The sequence below is a fragment of the Chrysemys picta genome, chromosome 2 (genome assembly GCF_011386835.1).
Source record: "Chrysemys picta bellii isolate R12L10 chromosome 2, ASM1138683v2, whole genome shotgun sequence".
Classification (NCBI taxonomy): Eukaryota; Metazoa; Chordata; order Testudines; family Emydidae; genus Chrysemys; species Chrysemys picta.
In genome coordinates, this window is record NC_088792.1 from 96614557 (window position 1) to 96634199 (window position 19643).

The 19643-nt window shown below is 44.9% G+C and overlaps 1 protein-coding gene across 9 annotated transcripts in view; it reads left to right on the forward strand.

The window, feature by feature from the left end:
* SUGCT (succinyl-CoA:glutarate-CoA transferase) overlaps positions 1–19643 on the forward strand; it is a 488382-nt gene that overhangs the window by 21988 nt on the left and 446751 nt on the right. The window lies entirely within an intron of this gene.

The window sequence follows — 19643 nt, forward strand, 5'->3', positions numbered from 1 at the left end:
GTGGTCCATCAAGTCCGGTATCCTGTCTCTGGCAGTGGCAGTACCAGAGGGAGGGTGCAAGGCACCCCACAATAGTCAGATGTGGAATAATAGTCTATCCCACATAAAGCTCTCATTCGTATATCTAATAGTTAGGAATTGGTTTAAATCCTGAACCATGTGGTTTTATATTCTTCACAGCCTTCTGTCGTGAGTTTGGGGTTGAGATGAGAGGCACTTACTACTGCTATTTGACCTTGATCTTTAATTTGGCAAGTTATAGTCTTTATCCTGATTTTATAGTATTAATTGGAGTTTGTAAAGAGAATTGTGTTAGGATATAATTCTTAATGTATTAATTTTTTAAAATGCAGAAATACCACCCTAGGCCCTGATCCTGCAAACATTTATGTGTATGCTCACCTTTATTTATGTGAATAGTTCAATGTTCCACACGTGTAAGTGTTGGCAGGATCAGGGCCTGAGGTGTAATTTAAAAAATTTACAATATTAAAAGGTGTTACATTAAAAAACCAGGCCTAATATGGTAAGGTCAACATTTGATAGCTAAAGGTTCTTTAGATCTGCTATAAGAAGAACAGGAGGACTTGTGGCACCTTAGAGACTAACAAATTTATTAGAGCATAAGCTTTCGTGGACTATAGCCCACTTCTTCGGATGCATCCGAAGAAGTGGGCTATAGTCCACGAAAGCTTATGCTCTAATAAATTTGTTAGTCTCTAAGGTGCCACAAGTCCTCCTGTTCTTCTTTTTGCGGATACAGACTAACACGGCTGCTACTCTGAAACCTTAGATCTGCTATGTATACTCTGATGTTTAGAGTTATGGTAGAAATGAGATTTCTGCTTTAAATTCCTATTTTAAATAAATTATAACTTAAACAAATATACTGTTCAGAATGTACTTTTAACAACTTCGCTCAATCCAGAAGGAAAACAAATCACGAAAACACATCTAGCCATTTTTGAATTTTCTGACTGTACAAATTAGTTGTTCATCTCTGAAGAATTTTTTTCACATATGCACTTATACAATTAGAAACAAATACCTCTTTTTCATACTTACCATGCATAAAGAAATGTGGTTTTGAAATAACAAAGACAGAGATGTTTGGAAATAGTGTACGGTGTATATTCAATACATTATTTTATTTTAGAAAGTGCATCTACGTCAGGGGGCCAACCTGAGCCTGAGAAGGAGCCAGACTTTAACAATGTACATTGCCAAAGAGCCACAGTCATACGTCAGCAGCCCCCCAGCAGCTCACCCAGAGCCTCCCACCCACCGGCAGCCCCTTCAATCAGTGCCTCCCCCTCCCTTCCCTGCACCTCCCGATCAGTTGTTTTGCAGCATCCAGGAGGCTCTGGGAGGGGGGAAGAGTGAGGGCATGGCAGGCTCAGGAGTAGGGGCGGGAAGGGGTGGAGTGGGGGCAGGGCATGTGGCAGAGCCAGGGTTGAGCAGTGAGCACCTCACGGCACATTGGAAAGTTGGTGCCTGTAGCTCCAGCCCCGGAGTCAGTGCCTATACAAGGAGCCGCATATTAACTTCTGAACAGCCGCATGTGGCTCCGGAGCCACAGGTTGGCCACTCCTGATCTACATGAATTTACAGAGGGGGGCTGAGGTGACCTTTTGACATATTATACTGCATTTTCATCAATGACCTGAATTTTAGGAGTGCTGAGCATCCATGTCTCCCATTGAAGTGTATGCAAAGTGAATATATATATCCCAGTTCTGGTTTTTCATAACATGTTCCGATGTCCAAAATGTCTCTTGAGACACCTGAACTGTCCCCCTTTTTTGTTTCATCACTCAAAACGCTTGGATTTTTTTATAACTACAAAATGTTTTTTCAAGAATTATGGCTATCCTGAGTAGAATTTGCATTGTGTTTACTGAGACAGACAAGTGAAATGAACATCAGGAGAGAAGAGCAGGTTTTGGAGTGAAGATAAAAGTCAATGCTGTTCTTTTGTTCAAAGTAAATGTTAATAACACTTGTTCAGTTTAATTATAAACTAGTTCAGACCCTAAGTTACTGGGGGGGGGGGGGGGGGGAAATCCTGCAGTCCAAGAAATATCCAGAAGCTGGCAGTGTTGATACCAGCACACATTTTTAAAAAGAAGTGTACTTTAGCTTTGTGTGACTACTTCAGGTCCCTAAATAGTGTTGCCACAATAGTACCCAGTTTTGGATTTTGCAAGTATGCTCACCCCAAGACTATGGGCTCATTGGAAAATTTCAGTTGAAACATTTTTAACAGGAAATTGGGTTTCTGATGAAACAATTTTTTCACAGAAAGTTTCTGCTTCCTTTGGAAAGTTTTTGTCAAAAAAATGGAATGTCCCAAAAACCCAAATATTTTGGCGGAAATAAAAGTTTTTTGTACCTGTATTTCTGTTGAATTTTTTTCCCTGTTAAATTTAGACAAAAATTAAAATTTACCTTGTCATCAAAATTTTCCGTTTAAGAAAATAAGTTTTTTTTTAACCAGCTCTACTATGGAATTCTCAGTCCCTCCGAAAATGAGATTCATAGTTTCCAGAGGTGACATTTGGGGCGGGGGCAGGCGGGAGGAGGAAGCAGGGTCACATTCCCCCCCCCCCCCCCCCGGCCCCGGATTTGCTGCTTGGCTTGGACTGAGCATGCTCGGTAACACTCCTGAAGCTGGCTGCCTTCACAGTTCCCCCACTATTGGCAGGCACAGGTCACCTCTGATAGTTTCTAAATAGTCTGCATATTTTACTTAGATCGACACTATTTTCCTACCACAGTAACTGTCTTAATCTTTTCTATTTATCTCCTGTGCAGTGGATTAAAACATTTTGAAGCCACTAGTAAAACAAACTCAGTGATGTACCTGGGTGGTAGGGCTCGGATTTTTGGCTTCAGCCCCAAGCGCCAGCAACACCATTAACACCAGCCCTGGCAACCCCATTAAAATGGCGTTGCGACCCACTGTGGGGTCCTGACCCACAGTTTGAGAACCGCTGTCTTAGAGAAACCACCAGTCTGGCTTGTAACTGAACTGCTGTAGAATATGCACCTCAGAGTGAAAACTATTATGAAAAAAATTTCTCGGTATATTGCTGTATTACACTTAAGTAGAAATCAAAAACTAAGGAAAAGTTATTCTGCTGTAACAGGTTTCTCTCTTCTTATAAACATGTGACAAAGGTCTTATCTAGACTAGGAAAAAATGCACTTCTATTTAGGACTTTCAAAGTTGTTTAGGGATCCCTTTTTGATAGGGTTTTGTCCATAGTGAACAGACCTTGTATCTTTTTGTTTACGTGCTCTCATGTCTTTGGTTTAGTCGCCTGCACCCCTGATAGGTGCAAGTGTGTTGAATGAGACCCATGTTCCAAGATGTTTCTGATATTTTGTCTTTAAGTGAGGAAAATGTGTATTTCCATGCCTGTAGCATGATGTGTTGTTTGACTTAGCTTTTTAGTTTCAAACTTGGATTGTTTTGCCATCCTCCAAGGAGGATTCTAATCATGCCAAGCTTGATCATTTTTGGAGTGATGAAGGTCTAAACAACATTGGTCTGCACATCTGCAAGAGGACATTCTCTATGAGTTTTCTTAAGGATCCTAGGATGCTGGTGGTGCTTTGAGCAACTTTAGCTGAAAGTGTCCTTAACTGGGTAAGGCCCTGTGAGGTAATCATTTTGCCAATGCTTTTTCTCTTAAAAAAAAAAATGTAGTGCAAGGACTTAATGTTAAATCCACATTAAAATTTAGAAATTGTAAGAACATAAGAACAACATTGGTCTGCATATCTGCAAGAGGTCATGCTCTGTCCCTTGTCACGCCCTTGGACATACTAAACTGTAAAGGGTGGATCCTTCAACTTGTTGAACATGGAGCCCAGTTGCAGTCAACTGCATTGGGCACAGGAGTCCACCTGAATGCTGGAAGTTGCAGAATTGGGGCCTTAGGATCTTGTATATTGCTGACAAAGTTCTGTTAGATCCCTGAGAGCTCAGAACTGTTTCAAGTGGAGAGAGAGAGAGAGAACCTGTTAATCTCCTAGATTTGTGTGTTTATAAAATGCTGGAGATTTGGAAAGAGCCTGGGTTGAGGAAGATCAAAAGATAAGGTATTCTTCAAATGAATGGAGTCTTGGTGGTCCAAAATATAGAAAGGCAGCCTGTCCCTTTAATCCACCAAACTTGGATAATGTTTGAGACAAATTCAGTGAAAACAGTGTTTGTGTAAATGGGAGAGATGCTGGGATTTCACCTATTATGTAACATCCAGACCAGAGCTCTAAATGGCAGATTATTCCCCATTTGCTTTCTGATTTGTGACTCTGACGTGAAGGATAATTGATGTATGATATACCATGAGTTGTTACAGCCCCAGATGCCCTGTGTGAACTTGGGTAAGTTGGTGCCTCAGTTCCCCCTCTGTATGACGGAGATAACTGCCGAAGATAAATACATTTCCCTTCCAGGGAAGGTGCTGGTGCTCAGCCAGCTGGTCCTGTCCAGGCTCTGAGACTAGTGCCTCCCCCTGAGCCTGCCCACAGGAAACCTGGCCAGCCTCCATAAAAATATCCTGGAGTTTTTCTGGCCAGGACTTCACTGGATTGATGCTGGTGTCCTGAGCCTCCCCTTGTGGGTGGGCAGACAGGGGCTGGTCTACATCTGCAGCTAGGTCCATGCTTTTCACTTCCAGGTTCTGCAGAGACTCCTTTACAGTGCAGGTAGCCTGGCACCTGTCTTCCTCCGCCAACTCTGAGAGCTCCAACATGACCAGCAGTTCTGTTATCTCCACCCAAGAGGTCTCACCTGCTGGTTTTTTATCAGGATCTCATCAGGATCTGGAATCTAGTGGCTGCTGAGGGGGGACCTCTGCATGGAACTGCTACTACACAGCTTCCATCTTCTCATGCAGGTGGTGGAGTCCTCCTTGGTGTGTTGGAGGTTGTACCTGGCTGGTACCACCAGACTAGGAGACCTCCTGGACTATGATCAGAAGGATTAGGGTGGAGCACACATGGGGCTGTCCACTATGCGTATGCTCCAGGAGGTGAGGGCAGCCTTACCTCCTGCTCCCCTCGCTTACCTTCTCCTGGAGTAATGGATGGCCATCTTGGCCAGTGCCAGCAAGAGATTGATGGTGAGGTACTGCAACTTTGTGGGGCCAAGGATGGAATGTGCTAGAATCAGAAGCTGCAGGGAAAAGTACACAACTCTTGTGGGAGGGTGATCCCTGTCCACCCCTCACCCATGGCCTTCCAGAACTTGTCATCTGGCCCCCTCACCCTGCTATTCTCCAACCTGCCACCTGAGTCAGCTGAATGACGACATGCCGGTCTGCTTCTGAGCTGCATCCAGAAAACATGTACATATTCATGTTTCATACCATCCACTTCCTTGCACTTGTGTCCTTCCCCGACACTGTGGTGGGTCCTGTGCCACCACTGGAGGGCAAGGAACCACAGTGGGCCAGTCTGTACTCTGCTGTGATTCCATGGCCTGCCAGGGTTATTACCCTGTTTCCCCAAAAATAAGACATCCTCCGAAAATAAGGCCTACTTACAGTTTTGCCTCTCGTTGTAATATAAGGCATCCCCCCGATAATAAGACCTCCCCGATAATAAGGCATCCACCGATAATAAGGCATTTTTCATTTCTGAAAAATAAGACATCCCCTGAAAATAAGACCTAGCGCATCTTTGGGAGCAAAAATTAATATAAGACACTGTCTTATTTTCGGGGAAACAGGGTAGTTGGTGGTTCCTCCTTGGTGCCATGAGCACGGTTGTGTTCCTGGTACTGTTCACAAAGTCCTCCAGCTCCTGTCCCTTTTGTGGCAATCTCCAATCATCTTGCCCAGCCAGTCCCAGTTCCCTCCTCATTACTCCTCATCCAGTCTGTCTCTTCTCACCCTCCTCCAGTCTCTCTAGCCATCATCCCTCACTCCCACTCTCCCCTCCACAGTTGTTCCCAGTTCCAGTCTCTCTCTTCCTGGGCTCCTTTTCTAGTCTGTGTCCCCCTCACCCTGGTCCTTGTACTAGACTCTTTGCCAATCAGCCTGCCTCAGTTCTTCCTCCACACCCTGCCCCTTGTCAGATCTGTCTCTCCCCCCCACCTCATCCCCAGTCCTAGTCTCCTTGCTCAGCCAGTTCCAATCTTCCCCCCCACTCCTCATCTTCTCACCATTATTAGTCTTTCTCCCTGTTGTTTCCTTCCTTGGTTCCCAATCCCAATCCTGCTTCATCTCAGCTCCTTGTCCCAATCTACTCCTTCCCACACCTGATCCACTCCTTATCCTCTCTGCATTTGAGTCAGGCCCCTTCCTCATCCACACTGACTGGTGCCAATAAGCCGAGGTCATTGAGAGCACAGGAGCGACAGGCTCCCTACTCTTAGTTCTGATGCTTGGCCCCACCCTGATCCATAGCAACCATGAGCAACAACTGCAAGGAGAGTCTAGCTTGTGCACCTGTAGCCCTGGGCTGGAGCATGCTCAATTGCTCTGTAGGGTTGGCAGTCGCAGATAGAAGCTGTGAGGGGATGGAGTGTGATCAGTGCTGCTGGAATCTTTTGAGATTCCACACCTTGCCCCAGTTCAAGTCTGTTACAAAGAATTGGTGTGGTAGACCTTCTCAACAAAACAGTTGAAAGTGTGTGTGTGTGTGTGTGTGTGTGTGTGTGTGTATTTTGCATGGCAAAACATTCCCCCCCACTTTTTCTTGGAAATGGTTGAACTGTTTTGACGGAAGCTTTTCAAAAAATTCTGCAGGAGGCAAACATCCAATATGGAAATCTTCATCCCAAATGATTAAAGTTTGTTGGGAAACCTTAATAGGTGCTGCAAGCACCACCTCAAATTTAGGACCTGATCTAAAGACTATTGAAATCAATGAAGATTCTGTTGACTTCAGTGTGCTTTGGATCAGGTAGTTCAGGAACTATTTTGTTGATCTTTGTAACACATTTGCATTTAGTTTAACAGTGGGGTAATAGTTAATCAGCCAGTTAATGGTTGCACTGAAAAACTTGTGCATTTGGAACCTTCCTCAACTACCTCCTTTCTCATAAAGCTTTGTTTATAAAAAGTGTTGCTAAAAAGTTAGTGGTGAGAAAACGAATTTTACATTCAGGTCTGAAACCTGCAATTGCTTAAGCTCACATGTAACTTTACCCTTTTGGATAGTCATTGAAGTCATTGATATCTAAACAAGTCTGATTTGAAGTCAGTGGGACTATCCATGTGAGTAAAGTTGCTTCAGGGTTTGCAGAATCAGGCCCTTAGTAATGTAAATGATATATGTTAAATGAATATGTATGTATGGTGGTTGGCTCAGCCAGAAGTTATGTACCAGTTTTACAGAATTTCCTGTAGAATGCTGCTATCCAGTATTTTTATTAAAAATCATACCAATTGGACATATTAATCAACACTTGTCCCTGCTGAGTGGCTGCAGTGCTGTTTTTCCAGTATCGTAAATAAATTGATCAGTGCAAAAAATTAAGTGTTAAAATGTATTCAGAATTATCCTCAAAACATTATATTATTATTCCAGTTTGGCAGTGGTCCCCATAAGAATCACCTTATTTGGCCCTAGGACAGTAGAAACATGAAGAGAATACACAAGGTGACACTGTAGACAAGCCAGGAGATGTGAAAGAGCAACTCTATACATTAATAAGATGTATTGTATCTAGACTTTGGTTACTGCAGTCTTTTACACAAAAGCAATACTATTTTGGAACTGCCTCTTTTTAAATTTTGGATTGCTGTGCTTAAAGTAGCAATTGTTAAGCTACTTGTCTCAAACTGTTATCAGAAAGCCAGGGACATGCACGGTGAAGAGTTTACACATAGGTAAGCCAAATGCTAACTCCTTTTTGGAATTTTGGAACTTGTGATTAGTAAATTGAGTTTCTTATCTAAACAAGTCTGATTGAATGTATGTAGCAATGCGCTGGCTGTTGCCATGGTGCTAGAATCTTTGATATTTCCCAACATTCCTCCTGTTTTCTGAGCACTCTTGAGCCCCCTAGATTGTCTGTTCTCACTCACAAGTTGGCTTCATTGCTAATTAGAGTAATCTTAAACTAGTTCTAACTCTAATATAATCTGACAGATCTGTGGTTGAGATTGGTTTAAGTTTATGAAAACTGGCCAGTTAAAGTAAACCATGCATGTGCTGGTCACAGAGGAGTGACCATTTGATGCTACTGGTATGGACTTGTTTAGCACTTTGTTATAACTATGAGAAAGTTAATTAGGACCTCTTTCTGAACAGTAGGGGGCAGTATTTAAAAGGACAACACTCGCCTCCGAGTATTACTTCCAAATCAAAGAGCTGGGATTTTTTAATTTTTTTTTAAACTCAGAACTCTGTGGGGAAAAATTTGCTTGTGTTTTATGAGATTGAGTTTGATTTTTGGTTGGTCTTTGAATGATAACACTCATTCCTCCCATAATTACCTGACTATTAATTTAAAAAGAGTTTGTCTATATTTTAGATTTTTAGTTTGCTTTTAGCTGACTTTTTCTCTTGTGTAAAGGTACACCTTTAAAGGAATAAAGCTTTCCTTATTTTCTGCCTTCCCATTGCCTTTTTTTAAATCCTTTTAGAAAAAGAGTAGATACATTCATTGCATCATATATAGGTAGTTTCTCTACTGTCTTAGTGGCGGTATGAGAGCTCTTTCAAGTGTCCCCTTTTTTAGTGACCATAGCTCCATTGATACTTCTGGGAGATCCTAGTATGGTAACAGTCAGGATTTATTATTATTAGTTAATTATTTGTATTCTAGTTGTAGATAAGATGTATTAAGTACTGTGCAGACATATAGGAAAATACTCTGCCCAAAACCGCTTACAGTTTAAGGTCCTGATCCTGCAAACAGTTATGTATGATAGTCACCTTACAGAGTATGACACTGCTCATATGATCAAAGTTATTCATGTGAATAATTGTTGGCAAGGTTGTGGCCTGAAAAGACAAAAAAAAAAAAAAAAAAAAAAAAAAGACAGACTGGGGGAAAGGGAAACAACTTATGAGCAGTGGTGGATTTAGAGTTAGTGGAGCCTTCATTTTCAGGGCCCCCCCCCCTTCGGGCCCCAGCCAAGAAAAAGAACATTCTCATCTCCCCGCCCCGTTTTCATTCTTTTTTCCTTCATCCTCCTCCTATATTATAAGTAATGGGAAGTAAATGAAAATAAAGTGAGTTACCTGGATTGGGGCAGGGGGTTGGGGTGCAGGAGTTGCGGAGGGGGTGGGCTCTGGGAGGAAGTTTGGGCGCTGGGTGTGGGCTCTGGGCTGGGTCAGGAGGTTGGGGTGTGGGAGGAGGTCAGGGGGGTGGCTCTTACCTTGGGTGGTGCAGCTCCCAAAGTGACCGGCGCACACATCCCTCCGGCAGCAGCTCCTAGGGGGGCAGGGGGTCTCTGCATGCCGCTGGCCACAGGCACTGCCCCTGCAGCTCCCATTGGCCACAGTTCCCGGCCAACGGGAGCTGCAGAGTCAGCACTCGCGGCGGGAGAAGCGCACAGAGACCCTCTGCCCTCCCCCCCCCCAGGGGCCACGGTAACATGCTGGCTGCTTCTGGGAGCGAAGCAGCACGAAGGGAGGCAGAGTGGGCAGGGAGCCACCTTAGCCCTGCTGCTGGCATGTCTCTGTGCAACCCTTGCGGGGAGGGAGCAGTGGGTCTCTGTGCGCTGCATGGAGCTGCCCCCCCCCCCCCACCAGGGGCATGCAGAGAGGTGCCAGCAGCTGGCCACTTCCGAGAGCAGAGTGGGGCCACCAGACACAGCGTGCAGGCAGCTTGGCTTCCTGAGCCCTGCTGCGCTGCCAGCTGGGGTGTGGACCCCCGGTTGAGAACCACTGTTCTAATACATCCTGTAGTGTTTTAATAAATGACAACTGTTCCGTATGAATGTCCTGTTTCATCTCTAGTATTTTCCCAACAGAAAAAACAACCACAATAATCTTTGGGCTGTTGCAGCAACTCCTTGAAAAGTGTTCTTAGAATCCTCTAGTTCATTAACTAACTGTGGTGGCATATGTGGAATTGCTTCAGATTAGAGCCAGTTTGTAACAGCCTCCTCCTTATCAGAAGATGCTGGTTTATGCAATGGTACATAACCTGTTGTTCCTAGGCTTTTTTTCTGGTGATCTTGTTATTTCTAGATAGCCAGGTAGGGGTTGATCTGCAGCTGGTGCACACTTGCAAAGCTCTTTTGTTAAGTTCTTGCCCCTTCTCTATGGGGCCAGACTAGATGGCACCAGCAACAGGCAGCTTTAAGAGGCAACAGCATCTAATATAATAATGGGTGACTTTCCCCACCTACACATGAACGAGCCCATTTTCACTACAGTGCACCATTTAGAGAAGTAATTCCTTGACACCTTCAGTGATTATTTCTTGGAACAGCTAGTTAAGGAACACACAAGACAGGAACCTACTCTTGATTTAGTCCTAAGTCAAATACTGAAGATGGTTCAAGCAACAACTATAATTGAGCAACTAAATAAACGTGGCCACAAAAAATTTAAGTTGATTGGGATTGTACCAAAACGAGCATGATGACCTTAAACTATAGAAAGAGGAATATTTTTCAACATAAGGAAGTAAGTCAAAAAGGCCCTAAAGCTATAAAACATAAAATTAAAATCCCTAGCATTTATGCTACTTAAGCATACCATAAATGCCACTCACTCATATCAATGGGTGAGGGAAATTGATGGGACTGGTGGTGCAAGGGGACAGTTCCAGTAGTGAGGGAGGGAGACACTTGCCAAGGAACAAATGGGTAGCTCTTCCCCATGGGAGTCTCTGGCACCCATTGGCCAGCTGGGAGAGATGGGTGCTGATTGGCCAGCTCCCAGGATTTAGCTGAGTACAGGGTCCATGTGGAGCCTCTTTTGGCTCTGTTCCAGAAGCCCACCTTACCCAGGAATGGGAACCTGGCCTGGCAGATGCTGTGGGTCTAGCTGATCTTCTGTTCAGGGGGTCACAAAGGAATTTTTCTCCCATGGGCCAATTGGCAGAGGACCAGGGTGGTGGTGTTTTTTGTTTTCATCTTCCTAGCAGCATCTTCAAGCCCCAGTGGGTTAAATAGAAAGACCTTAGTACCTAACTGAGGTACTGGAGTGGTGGTGTTTATTCATCATAACTTGCAGCTGGTTTCCAATGTGGTTAAGAGAATAAAATGAACAGTTCCCAGAGGTAAAAAGCCTTGGAGTTTGGTGATCAGTCTTGGGCTTATGTGGTAGGGTGAAGTGGAGAGAGCAAATACACCGCTACCGCGATATAACGCCACCCGATATAACACGAATTCGGATATTTTGCGGAAAGCAGTGCTCCGGGGGGGGGGGGGGGGGGGGGGGGGAGGGGGCTGTGCACTCCGGGGGATCAAAGCAAGTTCAATATTACGCGGTTTCACCTATAACGCGGTAAGATTTTTTTGGCTCCTGAGGACAGCGTTATATCAAGGTAGAGGTGTATTATATCTATCTTTTAAACCAGATCTTAGGGATTACAGGCCAGGGAGCCTTACTTACTCAAAGACCAGGTAAATTGGTTGAAACAAAAGCCAAAGATATAAAACACTGAGATGCTCTGGATGTGATAGGGAAAATCAGTACAGCTTTTGGGAAGGAAAATCATGCCTTTCTAATCAATTAGAATTCTTTGAGTATGTCAGTAAAATAGTGGTTAAAAGAGAAATGGATGAGAATTCATTTGGACTGTCAAAGATTATCATGAGAGACTATTAAGGAAAATAAGTAGCCTTGAGGTGAGAGGTAAAGTACTACTATGCATTAGAAACTCATTAGAGGACCAGAAAAAAAAAAAAAGTGGGAATATGATCTAAACATTCCAAAAGGTTACACTAGGACCAGTATTTGTTAATGCACATTGAAAGGAATAATTTGAACTCCTATAAATTGCTTGGTCCTGAATTAACTGTTACCACACAGTGAGAAGACGGGGGTCAATTTATAGAATTATTCATAGTTTTTAACATCAGAAGGAATCATTGTTATGTAGTCTGACCTCTTGCATAACAGACCATAGACCCAATATTTCCTGAATCCGACTTCTGTTAGGATGCGAATGGCTTAGTTAAAACTTCTATTCAGTGTATAGAAGTAACCAAAAAGCAAATAAATGTTTGGATATATGAAAAAGTGTATATGATGTGTCATGCTATATATCAATAGTATACCTTTGTCTGGACTACATATTCAGTTCTAGTCACCCCATCAAAAAAAACCCCAGTGCATCTAGTAGAAAATAGAAGGGTTTTAGAGATGGGTAATGAAAATGAATGGAGGTACAGAAGAGTTTCATGGGAGTGTGAAAGATAAAGCTGTTTTAGTGTAGAAAGGAGAAAAAAAATTGTAGATGCAATAAAAGTATATACAATAAAGAATGGTAAATTGGATACTCCTACTTACCTGTTTTCATAACAGAAGAAGAAAGGGACATTCCATGAAACAGAAAGGTCATACATTTGAAATGGATGAAAGGAAATATTTTTTTCCACAACACCTAATTAACCTGTTGGAACTCACTTCCACAATGTGTCACTGAAGGGAAAAAGCTCAGTAGGATTTAAAAAAAAATTAGACATTCAGATAGATGAGATCATGCACAGTTATAAAGATTGGCTCCTATCTAATGTAAGAAATCTTTCTATTGGGCTTTAGATTAAGCCCATAGATGACCACTTTTTGCCTGAAGTACCAGACTTGATGGGCTAGTGTCATTGGGGTAGCCAGATAGCCAGTGTGAAAAATCGGGACAGAGGGTAGGGGGTAATATGTGCCTATATAAGAAAAAGCCTCCAAAACCAGGACTGTCTTATAAAATCAGGACGTCTGGTCATCCTATTCCTGTGTTCCTTTGTACATTATGGGATCAACATATTGAAAAGCTTTACTAGCATACTGAAGTTAAAGGAGATGGGCAGGAAGCCTTATACACCTGTCTAGAATAGATGTGAGAGACTAATTTAAAAATAGAATGCACATTAGGTAAAAACAAAGTTTCAAAATTCACTTGTCAACGCACAAGAATTCAGTGTAGCATGCAGCATCAGTTTATAAGGAGAATTGCAGCCCTATTTAGAGAACAGCCAGAAAACAAAATCACTCGTGTATCCAGAACAAAGAATAGTGTACCATTTATTTTCAAAAGTTCAGAAGACACCGTACTTCTAAATTTTAAATAAACGTTCTTTAGTGGGAATAAAATGAAATTAACTCGGAATCACATCATGCTGCTTTTCTTCCCTGCATTGGAGTGCTCCTTTACAATTCTAAATTAAACCACACATGTGGGAACGTACATTGGCACAGCTAGATAAACACAGTTCCTGTAGGAGTTAAGGGCTAACTTGTTTGGCATGCAGCAGTGGATTTAGAAATATGTGATACTGCTCACACTAAGTAGAAACCAGAGAATGTTGGGCCACAGTTTGTTTCCAAAATATTAAAGTATTTCTGATAATAAATGGGCCACTTATTACATTTGATACCTGAATCAGTAAGGTTTTCTTTGTCTTGGCAATGCATTTATTCCAAATGCCTGTTTTTCAGGAGAAAAAAGTCTAGTAACCCTCATTGTGCATTTCAGAATTTCTGGAAATAAAACTTTAATTTGCACTGCAGCATGACCAAAAATTTAGGGCCATATTCAAAGCCATCATAAAGCAGTTAGACAAAATAAATTATGGTTACATTTACTGTTTGGTGTAAATCAAGGCCAAGGGACAAGTTTGTTTGTTTACTGCCAGGAAATAATAGTTTCAAAGCCCTTGATACTTTTTGGGTTCAGCAAATGCAAAAGTAGAAAATTGAAGTGATCCTGACCCTTGTACATATTTTGCCTCTGTTCATAAACAACATTTTAATTAATTGCACAAAGCCTTGGAAGGGGTAGAATTTGAAGCATCTCCTAGTGCGTGTCCCTGAAATCCGTTACTCATTGAGTAGCTCTTAGTGACGTGAGGATTCCAGTTATGTCAGCAGGACTACTCGAGTGGGTGAGGATTATTTCATTTCTATAAAGCATGGCATAAACACAGTTTTGGTTAGGGGTGCAAATCTTACTTTTTACCAGAATAGTTATAGTGACATACCTCTACTATGGATGTATTTGCACTAGCACAAAGTTGCTTATACCAATGTATTTTATTCCCCTTCCCACACATTGGCATAAATCACCTTTGTACCGATATAACTATATTCACACTATGGGATTGTACTATTTTAACTATATTGATATAGTTGAAGTGGTATGACTTTTGAGTGTAGACAAGTCCTGTGTATCCAGGATTGTGATCATAACCACTATTTCACCCAGGTCTGAATAAACAGAATATAAGGAAGTAGAGGGAATATTTCTTAATACATAGTGAAGTCAGGGCTTTGTATTGCAAGTCTAGCTACTGTGACAAAGTTCCTCCTCTATCTTGGTGGGTTCTGCGCTTATTGGCAGATTTTCTGGCTTCACAGATTCACCATGTGGGTTGGGGGAACAGCCCAGAGACCTTCCCTTCTGGGAGAACCCATAGTCCAGGTCAATTGGGAGGTTTTGGGGAGAACCCGGGCCCACCCTCTACTCCAGGGCCCTGTGGACTGCAGCTGTCTGTAGTGCCTCCTGTAACAGCTACATGACAGCTACAACTTCCTGAGCTACTTCCTCATGGCCTCCTCCAAACACCTTCCTTATTCTCACCACAGGACCTTCCTCCTGGTGTCTGATAACACTTGTGCTCCTCAGTCCTCCAGCAGCACACCCTCTCAGCTCCTTGCACCTCTTGCTCCCAGCTCCTCACACTCCCACCACAAACTGAAGTGAGCTCCTTTTTAAAACCCAGGTGCCCTGATTAGCCTGCCTTAATTGATTCTAGAAGCTGCTTCTTAATTGGCTCCAGGTGTCCTAATTAGCCTGCCTGCCTTAACTGGTTCTAGCAAGTTCCTGATTACTCTAGTGCAGCCCCTTCTCTGGTCACTCAGGGAACAGAAAACTACGCATCCAGTGACCAGTATATTTGCCCTCTACCAGACTCCTGTACCCCACTGGCTTGGGTCTGTCACACTACATAAACTTTCCAGGGACTCTTTTTGCTAATACTTTATTTTGAGGGCAAAATCGTGTCCTGACTTGCTTGGCTGCATAGGAGAGTAAGAGTGCTCCTCTGAGTGGGCTGCCTGTATTGTGGAATAGTTATGTAGGGTGGGGAGCAGTGATTGTGGAGCCAATGTGTCCTCCCCGTGCATGTGGCAGCAGGTGGCAGGGGATGGGCAGAGTCTTGGCTCTCCCATACACGATGTGTCAGCCATCATAGCTGTCCGGGCAGTTGGGAATGTATGGTGCACTAGCTATAGATGTGGCCCTGGGAACTCACTCTGTAGAAGCATGGGGAAAACTGGAAGACTGATTGTGACTGCAAGAAACACAGACCGTCTTCTGGTCTGCTCCTAAGGAAATGCCACAGGGTGCTGGCCCTTGCTTTGGGCTAGTGGCAAAACTACGATTTAGCTCTGAGTAATTAAACAGAAGTTAATATTTTTATGGTGAAAAGTTGTAATGCCATGCAAGTCTAAGGGTATGTCTGCACTTTTAGCAGGGGGTATGATTCCCAGCTTGTGTAGATATACCTGTGCTAGCTATCTCTAAGTAACACGTTAAAAATAGCAGTATAGCTGGAGTGATATGGGCAGTGGCTCAGACTAGCCACCCCAAATATGTACCTGCCTGGATAGGGTTGCCAGACATCTAGTTTTCAACCAGAATCCAGTCAAAAAGGGACCCAGGCGGCACCAGTCACACTGCCAACCGGGCTGTTGAAAGTCTGGTTGGCGGCACAGCGGGGGCCCGGAGCTAAGGCAGGCTCCCTACCTGCCCGGGTTCCGCGCTGCTTCCGAAAGCAGCCGCCAGGTCCCTGCAGCCCTGAGGTGCTAGGGCCACCAGGGGCTGGGAGCCTCCACACACTGCCCCACCCTGAGTACTGGCTCCATTGCTCCCATTGGCTGGGAACCACGGCCGATGGGAGCTATGTGGGGCGGTGCCTGTGGGCGTGAAGGCAGTGCACACCGCGCAGAGCCACCTGGCCATGACTCTACCTAGAGGCCGCAGGGACCTGGCGGCCATTCTTCAGAGCCGCAGTAAGTGCCGCCAGGACCCCGCACCCTCCTCCCCTGCATCCCAACTCCCTGGCCCAGCCCAGAGCTCCCCACCTCAACCCCCTGTGCCACTGCCTGCATTACACTGCTATTCTTAGTATGCTAGTTTGAGCAGAGATGGGGGGTAGGTCTATATGAACTAGGAAGCATGCTCCCAGCTCCAAATATAGATGTAGCCTAAGAGTCATGATGTGAAAGCTCTCATTGTGTCAAGTCAGTTTTTAAGGGTGGTTAGATGATTTTAAGGGCTTGCATACAGGGTGAAGTTAGCTATAGCAGTATAATTATACTGCAGATCTGCAGATCGGTTTCCCTGCTTGGCCACCTCGAGGTTCCTTTGTATTGCAAAGCAGCTGGACAAAAGGAGGACCAATGCCCAGACTCCCCTTTCAAGGCCATGTGGTCTTAGGTGAATAGCTTTGGGGTTGAGGGAGGAGAAGGGAACAGTGTGTTTAAGTGGAGAGATTCCCAGAGTCCAAGAGAGAAAGATCCGTAGTGCTTTCTCTGTAAGTGGAAGTTGGCTGCGTGCAGTTTGTGGCCACTCCATTGAAGGACTCATATACAGTTTGTAAGTAAACACTAAGAAAATGTACCCCAATTTAGCATCACTGTTTTCTCCTTTGATGGAAGCTGAGCTGGCCCACAGTGTCAGAACTGGGACTCTGGTGGCCCTATAATAATCTTTCTTCCCCCCAGTAAAATTATTAGTAATAATAAAACCCAACCGAATAGCCTAATTATGTGAAATAGTTTTACCTTATCAGTTTACTGTTAACTTAAGTAACCACAATTAAATGATGGGAAAGAAAGCAAAAAGCCTTAAAAGTAAAACTGAATTGTATTCTTTAGAGATTGTCACTGTCTTAATTGGAAAAAGTGAAGGAGGCGTAAGTTTTATTTTTTTATTTTATTTTTTTAAAATTCATTCTCAACCAGTGGTGTTAATTGTTTCCCAGTTGAAACAGTAGCTACACAACCTGGATGCTCCTTCTGCTGCACATGGATCTTGATCTTCTCTTCTGCTCTTTAGGCAGATTTTCCTTCCCATCTGTTTCATATCTTGGATGATCCATCTGGAAGCAGGCTGTCACCTTCCCTTGAGTCATCTTTATGAAAAATACCGTGTGCATGCTATTAGATGTACTAGTTTCAATGTTGCCAACTGTCATGATTTTAATGCAAATCTCACACTATTTGGTGCTTTTCCTAAATGCAATTTTTTGGGGATGGGGAGTGGGCAAGAATTTCAGCTTTCACTTGAAAAAAAGTTTCTAGCCTTTGCAAGTGTGGAGAATAGTGGTAAAGCATGACCCACGTGTGACCTAAAGGCTCAGAAACCCGAAGGCAAATAATCAAACCCTACATTTATTTAAAAAAAAAATCATGATTGTCATATTTGGGGTCATGACTCATATTTGAAGAGTTGGCGTGGGGTTGGCAGTACTGTAGTCTTACAAAGTTTCCGTCAATGTTTTGTAATTAAACATGAGGAAGATGCTGTCTTAATCTGTACACCTGAAATGTGTACAGGTTTTCTACATACTGTAGTAGGAAAGGTCTGAGCACTCTCATTTGAAACCAGCATGTTGTACTCTAAAAACAGACCATGTACAAATGGAACCTGAAGAGCAGAATGTGAAAGCAGTGGGACTGTAGAGGTGCAAATGAGGGTGCAATTTAGTTTGTAGAAATCGAAACTTTGTTGTTCTAGATAATGAAGAAGTGGGAAGACTCAAACTTGACTTTGAGAGTCCGTGTTGTGTATGCAGGAAAGAAAAAGCATCTTGATGTTTGTAAACTGAACACATTTGAATTAGACGTCACTGAAGCACAATAAACTGGAACTCCACAACGTCAATTTTACAGAGTCTCTTTCCAGAGTAAAACCAAACCTTAAGAGAATTTATCCCTTGGAACAGAACTAATGGCATTATGATGCTTTGTCAGAGTGCACATAAGGAGTACTTCCTGTCTGAAGTAAATTCATGTTAGGTGAATTTTTTGTTTGGATTTTGATCTTGCAAAGTTACAGTTAGCTTTACAGGATCCAAGACCAATCTACTCAGATCAGGATACTCCTGTGAAGTTCAGCATGGTGAAAATCTTTGGCAACTGAACTTGAGTCTCTCACATGTGCTGATAATGCAAAGTACCAGAAATTACAGGCCAAACTCTGTCTGATCTCTGTAATGTTATGCTAGTGTAAGGAGGTTGCACCCTACTTGAACTGCTGCATAGAGGCTGGCCAGAATCCTGTTGGGTAGGGCTACCATACGTCCGGATTTCCCTGGACATGTCCGGCTTTTCGATCTATAAATAGCCGTCTGGGGGGGATTTCTAAATATCTAAAAATGTCCGAGATTTCCCCCGGTTGGCTATTTATAGACCGAAAAGCAGCGGCCAAGCGCCGCTCGGCAGCCAAAGCCCCTCCCCGGCTCCCCCCATCCCCTGCAGCCTTAGCACGCCGTCCGGCCTGGCAGCTGTCTTCCCCCTCCTCCCCTTCCCTGAACGCTCTGCCCCCCTGATCCTCCCCCTCCCCTGCTTCCCGTGAATCAGATGTTCGCGGGAAGCCTGAAAAGAAGCAGGGGCAGGCGGGCAGCAGCAGGTAAGCTGGGATGTGGGGGGGGAGACACGAGGAGGAGGGCTCCGGGGAGGTGCGGCGCGGCTCCCTCCGGCCCCAGCGGCTTCGGCCTGGCTCGGCTCGGGCCCCGGGACACCGGCCGAGCACGCCGGCTCGGCCCCAGCCGAGCGGCACCGGCCGAGCACCCCCGGCCTGGCCCCAGCAGCTCTGGCCCCAGTGGTTCGGGCCCCAGGGCGGCGGCCCCAGTTCCAGCGGAGCGCGCCGGCCCTGGCCCCAGCGGCTCCGGCCCGGCTCGGGCCCCAGGGCAGCAGCCCCGTTCCGGCCGAGCGCGCCGGCCCTGGCCCTGGCCCCAGCGGCTCGGGCCCCAGGGTGGCGGCCCCGGTTCCGGCCCAGCACGCCAGCCCCAGCGGCTCTGGCCCAGCCCCGGCCGAGCACCTCCGGCCCGGCCCCAAGCCCCGCGACCCCGACAGGAGCTCCGGGGGGGTTGGGTGGGTCGGGAGTTCTGGGGGTCCTGTCAGGGGGCGGGGAGCAATTGGATAGGGCATGGGAGTCTGTCTGGGGGTAGGGATGTGAATATGGGGTGGGGGTGTGGATAAGGGTCGGGGCAGTCAGGGGACAGGTAGGGTCCTGGGGGGGCAGTTAGGGTGGGGGGTTCTCAGGAGGGGGCAGTCAGGGACCAGAAGCAGGGAGGCTTAGATAGGGGGTGGGGTCCCAGGAGGGGGAAGTCAGGGGACAAGGAGCGGGGGGGGGGGTTGGGGGTTTTGAGGGGGGCAGTCAGGGGGTGGGGAGTGGATGGGGGCGGGGCAGGGGCAGGGCTAGAGCGGGGCTCCTCCCCCCCGTCCTCTTTTTTGATTGTGGAAATATGGTAACCCTACCGTTGGGGTGTGTAATC